This window comes from Ictidomys tridecemlineatus, chromosome 8, assembly GCF_052094955.1.
Source record: "Ictidomys tridecemlineatus isolate mIctTri1 chromosome 8, mIctTri1.hap1, whole genome shotgun sequence".
Taxonomy (NCBI): Eukaryota; Metazoa; Chordata; class Mammalia; order Rodentia; family Sciuridae; genus Ictidomys; species Ictidomys tridecemlineatus.
In genome coordinates, this window is record NC_135484.1 from 53221753 (window position 1) to 53232252 (window position 10500).

Genomic DNA, 10500 nt, shown 5'->3' on the forward strand with positions numbered 1-10500 from the left:
CCTAATCCTCCACGTGTCCAAGTGTGAATTGGAGCTGAGGATCCTGGCTGCCCTCTCTTCCCTTCTATGAGGAAAGAGGAGGAGGAGGAGGAGGTGTTGGGAGATGAAGACCCTCTACCCCAGCTGGTGGACAGAGGCCTATTTCTCCTTGGTGGGCCTAGAGCTGGGATAGTCTTAATGGCTCCTTCCCCTCTGGGGGGAGGCTAGGATGAGATACGCAGTCTGAGGGATCACGGGAAGAGAAGAGGGTTCTGGTAGAGAGTGGATGAGCCCCTCTCCCATCCCATGCCTGCCCAACAGAAACCAAAAAAAAAAGTGACAAAGAGCCTCATACTCCCTGAGGGAGGGAGCTTCCCCTCCCCCCATCAAAATCAGCTGCTTTAGTGAAGGACTGGTAAAGAACATACCCACCATGGGATGAGGATGGGGCGGGATAGACACCATCACTGTAGGGCAGGCTAGAGTCCTGGAGGATGGGGACACAGAGACAACAGAGGGTGTTGTCACAAAATATGTGGCTATATATCCCACTCCCACCCATGGTGTGCCCTCCCCAACTCCAGTCACCCAGAGGAAGAGGGAAGAGAGATGGTAAAGTGTCTCCTTGGTCTGAAGCTCTGTAGAAAAGTGGTATGCTTACCTCCACCCCTACTCTCACCCCCACTGAGGCCCTAGGCTCTCCCATCTACCAATAGGAGGGAGGTGACTGGACTTTAATAAGGGGAAGAGGGGGAACATGGGTGATTTAAAAAAAAACTTGCATTTTTAATAATATTATGTTTTAAAACCCTTGGAGCTGGGATAAGTGGCAGAAAGGACAAGAAGCCCAGAGCTTTGCCCTTCTAACACCAGACACTTAGGGGAAGGGCGTTCAACCAAGCCCCATGACCTTAACCCTTAAGGGCTATGGATAGGACAAGCCCAGGTTTAAAGGAGATAAGCTAGGAGAATGGGGAACCCAGAATTGGGGGGGTGAAGATGGAGGCAAATGCCCTGGGGGGGGGATGGTCAATCAGTTCTCAGAGGTCCAGGGTCCACATAGGCATTCACATGAGTAACCCCTTCCCCCAAGAAGCTCTTCAGGGGCCATGCCCAGCCCAGGGCCACTGGGGGACACATCCTGGCACCTTGTCCCAGCAAGTTCAGTTCCTCCATGAAGTGGGTGGATGAAGGCTGCCCATTTTAGATGCTCAGTCTCTTCTGCCTTCTGCTCCCTGGGGCTACAAGGGGCGGGGCAGGCAGGTAGGCAGAGCGCTGCGTGGCCGTGGCAGGGCCTGTACTGGGAAACCTGTGTGCAGGGTTCTCGATTTGCTTTCTTGGCTGGAGGAAGGCTTGCTGTTCCAAGGGCTGTTGGCGCCCAGGGCAGGAGGGTTGTTAAAGCTGTCCTCGTCAGGTGCTATTTTTTTTTTTTTTTTTTTTGCCGTTGGCCGCGTCACGATAGGTGTTCTCCAGCTGGGTATTGAGTCCTTGTCCCCGAACTCCCTGCCCATCGGAGTGGGTTCCCCCATCACCATCACATCCTGGCTGGAGAGGGCGAAGTTGCTGGCTGGGCTCTTCTCACTGTTGCTGTTGTTGGTGTTGCCACCCCCACCCGAACTCAGGGTGCTGTCCCCTGACATCTTCCGTTTCCGCCCGTTTGCTGGTTGCTGCGTTGCAGGGCTCCGCGGGGGTGCTACCAAGCGCTGCCACTTCTGCCACTACAGGTCTTGAGGCAGTGTCGGGAGCTGAGGCTGTAGATCTCGTGGCACGACCTGAGCTCCTGCATGAGCTCAAGTGTCACACATCCTACGCCGGGTGATATTTTTAGAGAGCTGATCCAACCTTTGGGGTCCCGGGCATGCATGGCAAGGATGTTTCGGGGGATGAGCTCTCGGTGCTGCCAGATGTTGAAGTGCCATGTCTTTATCCGCGTCATGTCATCAAACATGAATTCCAGGTACCACCGGCCCTCCACACCCACTGTATCTCTTTGGTCCACCCTCCAGGCAGAAAGTGATGGTCAACATGGCACCATCCTCAAAGAGCTCGGTTGAGAAAGCATCCCACCAGAGGGCGGGACGAGCATCACACTCCTCTGTCAGGATCTGAAGCTGTTGGTGAAGCTCGAATATTCTGTAGTCAGTTTGGTTACCAGATGGTGCGTGCCTCCCGATCCCAGGCTGCAGGTACGTAGGTGGGTCCGTGGGAGCTGGGCCCACATCCCGACCCCGCACCGACCGGGATGAAAGGGAGCAACCAGAACCGCCACAGCCCACTGACTCTTCACATCGCTGGGCGCTGGGGGCCCAGCTGAGTCACGGTACCCGTCCCTCGCAGGGACAGGCTGGCCATCGCGCACGGTCTCCACTGCCCTCGCAGCCGGCCCTGCCTGGCCTCTGCCCTGTCAGGCGCAGAGCAGACCCGAAGGAAGCCAGGCAGGAAAGCGAGCTGCCTCTGCGTGTGTGCGTGCCCCGTGTGTATCCTCCTAAAACTGCTTTCTTATTGCTGCAAATATTTTCCCATATTTGTTTTTCTGTGTCATGAGAACCCTCACCCCACATGCCATGCCCCCATGCAAGCCGGAAAGATACCACATATTCATATTCCCATAGGCACTAGTGCCCCCCTCCTCCCCATCTTCCCAGGGACTGTCATTTGGGAAGGGGACGTGGGAGAGTGTTTCTTTTTCCAAAGCCCTTTGAAGTTTCTATTTCTGATAATAATCTTTTCCCTCTTTTGAGGTCCATAACCCTAAACACAAGTCTTTATAGGGGGCCATGGCCAGCATCTCACTGGGGGGTTCTTCTTCCTGCAGAGGGCGGTTTAAGCTACCTGAGAACTTAAAGTCTAAGATAATTTCGTGAAGAACAAAAGACAAAGAGTCAGAAATATATTTATGAAAGTGGAGACCGGATACATCCAGTCCACACAAGAGCTGGAACTAGTCAAAGGAAAGATGGCTCCAGTGGTTTATTTAAAGGGGTACATCAAAGGCAGGGATAAAGTTTCAAGGGTGGAGTCTTGCTTCCTGATGTCTTACCGACAACAGGTTAATTGGCATCTTGACAGGTCACACCCATCTCAGGTGCTCTGCAGCTACAGCAGGCCACCCATCTGTGGGGGATCTTTGGCAGAGCTGAGAGGGAAGTTCAGGTAGTCTATTCCTGTAGGGATGCCACCAGCCGTTCCCAGTGCCAGAGGTATCCCCTTACTATGTTAAGATGCGCAACACAGTTCACACACAGCCCACAGATGACTTTCAACAAGTCCTATTTAGAAAAGCCCTGTCAAAAGATGTTTATCTTCATGATTAACCCAAAAAAAATAGAGCTATGAAAAAGATGTCTTGCTTTCCAGCTCCCTGAGCCAAGAGGTGAGAAGTGCAGACCAGCGTGCTAGTCTTTGGCTCAGTTAATGGACACACACCTGCCAGGGGCCAGGGGTTAGTTTTTTAGTCTGACCTTATTTTTTCCAAATTTACTCAATTCTATCTATAAGCCTCCTTCAGATAGAGAAGCTGAGGGATTTTAGTGCATTGTAAACTTTCCCAGTTAGCAGATCATCTTGGAAACTGACTTGAAATTCTGTCTGGATCTCAAATTGTTGCCGATCTCAAATGTGTAGTAAGGATTTTTGTCTTTTTAAAATAATTTTGTTTTCCCAACTTCACTTAAAAACCACAGTCTCTCAAAAACAGTTTAATATCTTGGTTATTTCAACTGCAAATTGTGTCTATTAGAAGCATGTGTTTCAGATTTACAAGTTTCTTGTAGGCATTGGGTTTTTCCTTACTATTGTTTTAAGTTCATGTTTTTTTTTTTTTCTCCTTTGCTCTTGAAATTTTGCTCTTGGATATTATCTTGTGTCTTGTGTTGATGAAGTATAGGGATTATGTGCAGAGGCAAGTATAAGAGGGCAATTATATAGATGTTGTGAATTTAAAAAGCATTGCTAAGAGAAATAAAGGAGGCATTTGATCTGAATTATTTAGACTGTTTATATTAATTCCATTCCCTGGGTAATTGCTCTAGTTCTTTACTTGGTCTCTCCATTTCAAAATAATAAAAAACAGCAACAACAAAAAACCTTTTCTCTTTTTATAAAACAAAACAAACCAAAAAAAGAGGATGTGAGAAGAGAGTAGGACAACATTTCTCTAGCCTCTCTCTTCTCTTATTTTTGTCTCATTTTCTTTTTTTTCCTTCTTTCTCACCCTATGTTTTTAATGTCATTTAATTGTTTTCCTCAAATATTTGTTATTTTCTTGAACCTGTTTTTTTTTTTCCATTTGTTTTCCAGTGCTCCCACAGTAAAAATACCACAGCCTGGGTGGCTTAAACAGAAATTTATTTCCACACAGTTTTAAAGGATGGAGAGAATAAAAGTCCAAGGTCAAGGTGCCTGCAGGGTTGGATTCCTCTGAGGCCTCTCTTTGGTTGTAGGTGGCCACCCTATTGCTGCCTCTTCTCATGACTGGCCTTCAATGCATGCACATCCCCAGAGTCTCTCCCTCTTCTAACAAGGACACCAGTCTTATTGGATAATGGTCTCACCTTAATGGCTACATTTTTACTTTAATCACTTCTTTAAAGATCTCATCTCCATTCAAAGAATTGGAATTTTAACATATGGATTTGGGGGCATTTCTTTACATTTTGCTGTGCATTGTCTTATTCTGCCATACAGAATATCACAAATAGTTTAAAAACAGACATTTATTTCTGTTGTGGAGGGTATAGAAGTCCAAGGTCAAGGTATGGTAAGGTAGGTTTCATCATGAGACCCCTTCTCTTTTTTTATAGGTGGCTGCCACCTCCCTGTGCATTCACAAGGACACTTCTTTGTGTGCATGGGAGGCGGGGTGGGGAGGGGGGGAGAAGAAAGAGCAAGTGCAAGTTCTTTGGTGTTTCTTTTTTATAAGGACACTCATCCCATCATGACACCCCATTCTTTTTTAAATATTTTTTTTAGTTATATATGGGCACAATATCTTTATTTAGTTTATTTATTTTTATGTGGTGCTGAGGATCGAACCCAGGGTCTCACAAGTGTGAGGCGAGTGCTCTACTGCTGAGCCATAATCCCAGCCCCGCTGAGATCTCTCATCATTTCATCTAACCTCAGTTATCTCTGAAAGGCCCCACCTCCAAATACCATCATATGGTTGGGGGGTAAGGCTTTAACACGTATTTTTGAGGGGGAAGTAAACATACAGACCTTATCATCCACTTAGGTATCTCTCTATCAGTCATTGTTCAGTCAGAAAAATCGGAATCATCTGAATATTTCAGGTATAGAGGAAGTTTATATAGGAGTCAGGTACAAAAGTATAGAGAGGATTGGGGGCACAAAATGAACAGGAGAAGTTGCCCAGAGTTCAGGAAGCTGCTACCACAGCTGGACTGGGAGTCCTCAAGCTTGCACTTTTTGCTTCTACTGCCCATGTTGAAACCACATTTCTGCTGCTGACTAGAAACCCCTGAGCCCACTCACCCACTGATGGGTGACTACCGAAACTCATCAAGTCATGCTTTCAGCCCGAATTGAGTTTTTTGATTATCTTAGGGAAAATTTACCCTTTATTCTGCTATTGACTCTTCTATCTACGATTATGGTTTATCTTTGTTCACTTGGGTCATCTTTAATATATTTTTTATTTGTTGTCTTTAGAGATGCATGACAGTAGAATGTTTTGCCATATTATACATACATGGAGTATAATTTATTCTAATCAGGATCCTATTCTTGTGATTGTACATGATGTGGCATCACCCTGGTGGTGTACTCAAATACAAGCATAGGAAAGTTATGTCCGATTCATTCTATTGTCCTTCCTATTCCCCTCCCCACTCCCTTCCCTTGGTTCCCCTTTGTCTAATCCACTGGACTTCTATTCTTCCCCTCCCCACCTGCCCTTGTTGTGAGTTAGTATCCACATATCAGAACATTCACCCTTTGTTTTTTTGGGATTGGCTCATTTCGCTTATCATGATAGTCCCCAGTTCCATCCATTGACTGGCAAATGCCATAATTTCATTCTTCTTTATGGCTGACTAGTATATATGATATTTTCTTAATCCATTCATCTGTTGAAGGACACCTACATTGGTTCCATAGCTTGATTATTGTGTATTTTAATATGTTTTAATGATTATATAAAACATAATAATAATATGTTTTAATATGTTTCCACAAAGGTCAGGCATATTTTTGGTTGGATTTATTCCTAGGTATAAACTTCCTCAACAGGTGCCAAACTTTTAATAACAACATTTTCTAAATACATATGGTTAACATAAAGAAGTTTGTTTCACTTTTGTATGTTAATCTTATATCTAGCAACTTGATAAAGTGTTTTTAATTGAAAAATATTTTTTTCTTTAATGTCTTTTCATTTTAACAGTGAGCAAATATTCATTATGCAGAAGCCAAACATAATTTTCTGCTAGAGCATTTCTTAGAATGTGCAGCCTTTTGACTTTATACTTGGAAAATAGTGATGCTATAATCTGTAATAGCTGGAACTTAGCCATAGCACATCAGGTGTGTCTCTGTAAATATTTCAAGGAGTACTTTGCTCCAGCATTGGAAATTTCAGAGACTAGACCACAAAAAGTAGATAAACTTCAGGTTGACAACCTTGTTACTCAGACCTATTTAACTGAGGTTAACTAACTTGACCTTGACAAGCAGTGAAGTATGTGAAGCAGTGAAGGCCTGGGATTTAAAAAGTTCTCCCTTTAATCCTCTACAAAAGTAAATCAACCTCTCTTTACCTCTAGTCTTTTTATTTGAAAATTCAGGATCCTAATAAAATGTCTTTTATGTGAAGATTACATGAAATAACATGTCTACATCACTACATGCCTCTGCACAGAGCAGATATTCTCCAAACTCTGTACACTATTCCACCACCTTATCAGTGAGAGTATGATAGGTGTCCTCTGTCTAGTCTTGATCTTGGCCAATGAGCATTTGGAGCCTACTCTGCTCAGAGTTCCATCATACAGTCACTCTCCTGCATTGACTTTGCCCTTTATGTACATTGATTCCTCCTTTGTGGACTTTGCAATTTATATATGCACTGATGGTTACTTTGGGCCCATGAAAGCTGCAGGGAAGACTAACCATGAGGCTAATGAAGCATTAACTTCAGTTCTTATAAGGGTCCTTAGTAGTGGGTTCATTTGGGCATAAATTTTTATAAAATTTTATAAAAGTAAGACATATTCATTGCAATCAGCTAAGACCACTGTCTTTGCCCATTTCTTTTTTTTTCTATCACATTTCCCCACCTCTCAGATGGCATCCAAGTGGCTTTAGGCATTTTTTCCTTTTCTTGATTCTAAATATGTATATATTTTTACAGAGGGCTTTTGAAACTGTATAAATGTCATATCTTACAAATGCTGACTTTGCTTCCAAGAATAACTGTTAAAAAGGCATACTGTTCAAATTCAATATATGCTTAGATTACGTTCAATTCAATGATGACTTTGGAGAGGGTTACCTGGTTTTTTTTTGTTGTTGTTGTTGTTCCTATCAAAGAGCATACTAAAGGCAAAAGGTTCATTCTGTAAAATGATGTGTGTCAAGGTATACTTAATAAATTCTTGTATATGGCAAAGAGATATATTTTATTATATAAGATTACAAATGGAAGTCATAGTCTTTGCAAACTTCCCTCAGTGGAGTGTCTGGGAATTGTGGGTGTTTGTTGTCTTATTTGAATTTGCCAGTAATCAAGTAATGGCTGTTATTTTTATCTCCAAAATCCACAATGCAACACTATTTTACAGGGAATGTCTAGGTATCTAAGTCAATTAGTTGTTAACACTCATTTCCTCCTCTCTCTGAGCTCACCCACCCTGACAGGTACCAATCCTAGAGGTTTTTATGGATGTCCGAATAAGTAAGTCCTGAAAGTCTTAGTTCACAAGGAGGAAAGAGTTCAATGATAGGCTCTGCCCTTTACTTCTGAGTCTGGAATAAGGGCTACTAGCCAACATATCCGTGTGAGATGTCCTCAGCTCACTCCTTTCCTGCCTCTTCCCAAATTCCTCCCCAACCTATTTCTGAGGCAAGGTTCCTGAACCTTGCTTCTTCAATAGCTTTCTGAAGACTACAAGTCCCATTGGTTGGAGACCTTTCATTCACTGGCAATGGACATATTGGGAAGGTCTACACACCACATTAACACTCCTGGGGAGCAGAGAAGAGGTTGGGCAGGTGGGAGGCCCTACCTACACTGCAGGGGTGAGGCTTTGGAGGTCTCTGCAGGCCAAGGTCAAAAAATCTTCTGAAATATTGTTGGAGAAAAATACAAAGCTGAGCTCCCCTGTAGTTTCAAGCAGAATATTTCAACTCTTTGGACCTCAGCCACTCACTTATAAAAAAAAAAAATTAGATCCCTCTGTATAGCCTCTAAAGTCCCTTTTATAGCTCTTATCCTCAATGATACTTAAGTTGGTTCCCCCATCAGTTTACTGAATGACCTGCCATTCAAGTTACATTGCTACTGCTCTGTAGTGATGAACAAAAATAGAAGACCCATTAGTCTTATACCACTTTCTTTCTGGTTTTCATTTCTAACTAAATGGTTCCTCCTTTTCTTGCTTTTAAGAGGAAAGTAGAGCACTGACTTGCAGGAGGAAGGCGGGACCCTCTAGTTATCTTCCATGGCTCCCACTCCTTTCCAAATGCAGTCCTCCAACCTAGCCAGAGTGCCCGCACTGCCACACACTGCCCCTGCACACACTTCCATGGGTGCCTCCCACCCTTTCCTCAGCTTACTTTGTTCTTCTGGCCTGTGGATTTCTTCACACTATCCCCCCTCTGGAGTGAGGCAGCTTAGGCAACCAGGGCAGGATGGCCATTGAGGGGGTCAGGGGCAAGGCCAGAACAAAGAAGCATAGAGAGGGTCTTCTTATGAGGTCAACTTCCTACTTGATGAAAGTGCTCCTGGACCCACAGGGGAGACCCAATCAGACAGACACTTCTGTACTCACGTTCCTAAGTGGGGGATCCAATAGAAAAACTAAAAAATGTGTGGACAGAGCGGGCACCAATCAAGAATAGTGAGGAGTGTGTGGACAGGGGAAGAGATAAGGAGAGGAAGACATTCCAGAGACCATAAAAAGAACACGCCAAAATCTCCCCATTGGATTCCCAGCTTTGGGGCCCCTTCTCTTAGAAGCCTCTCTCTGTATCTCTGTTGCCTTTGCAATAAATCTATATTTTGCTTGCTATCTCTGTGTCCTGTTCTTCAATTCTTTGCTGAATGAATACCCTCAGAGGTAACAGGAGATCTTTCTCTTTCCTCTTCTTTGTCCCTCCAAGCCACTAATTCTTTGGGACTTTCCAACTTCCCATCCTCCCCCCTGGATGGCTCCTGTCCCTTGCGAGAGCACAGCTCAGCTATTAATTAGAGGGCTGTCTCGCTCTGCCTTGTACTGGAGGGAGAAAATACCATCTTAGAAAACCCTAAATCTCTAACAGCTCTTGAAGTGTGCCTTGGGCCGAGGGACTGCTCTGTATATTTTCTTGATTGATTTTGTAGTAGTGCTCAATAAAATAAGGACACTGCCTGTGATATTGTGAAATATATATTTGGTCTTTATCCTAGACACACAGATCCTAAAACCCTTGCAATCTTTGCAGTGATAAGAGTGTCTTTTGTATGCTAATGAGCTGATAGGTGGACAAAGGTGCCTAGGTAGCTTTAGGTTGGGGGCTGGTTACAGAAAAGACCAACACTTGTTAGGGGTCTACCCTTTAAGCCCCAACCTTCAACCTCCACAGAGGGGAGAGGGGCCAAAGGTTGAGCTGATAGCCAATGGTTATCCATGAATGGTGATCAACCATGCCTAAGTAAAGAAGCCTTCATAAGACCCCAAAAGGACAGTGTGGTGAAGTTTCTAGATAGCTGAACACATAGGTTCCTGGAGGATGCTGTGCTTAGAAAGGCCAAGAGTCTCTGTGAACCTTTCCCCATGTATCTCTACCACCTGGCTGTTCATCTGCATCCTTTGTAATGAACTAGTCAACACAAATAGTGCTTCCCTGAGTCTTTGAACATCTTGAGCAAATTATTTGAACTTGAGGAGGGCATTGTGGGAACCCTAATAAATGGTCAGAGGGTCATAGGGCAACCCTTGAAATTTGCAATTGGCATCTGAAGTGTGTGTGTGTGTGTGTGTGTGTGTGTGTGTGTGTGTGTGTGTGATGGGGGCTTGTCCTGGGGACTGAGCCCTCAACCTGTGAAATCTGAGGCTATCTCTAGGTAGAAAGTATCCAAATTGAATTGAATTGAATTAGGGAACAACCCAGCTGGTGACTGCTGGAGAATCTGCAGAATCGATTGCGTGGTGTGTGGAGAAACCACCCCACACATCTGATCACAGCAATGTTCTGTATTGAGTGACTGTGTGAAAGTATTGAGAGTGAAAGAAGATAAACTGTTTTCCCCCCTCTATCTTTAAGACCATCTTATAAAGAATTTTACATAGCTTAACTCATCAG

At 44.2% G+C, this 10500-nt stretch overlaps 1 pseudogene; it reads right to left on the minus strand.

Moving 5' to 3' along the window:
- Positions 1 to 1220: 1220 nt before the first annotated feature.
- LOC101971334 (LIM domain-binding protein 1 pseudogene) lies at positions 1221 to 3040 on the minus strand (annotated as a pseudogene).
- Between the last annotated feature and the right edge of the window lie 7460 nt (positions 3041 to 10500).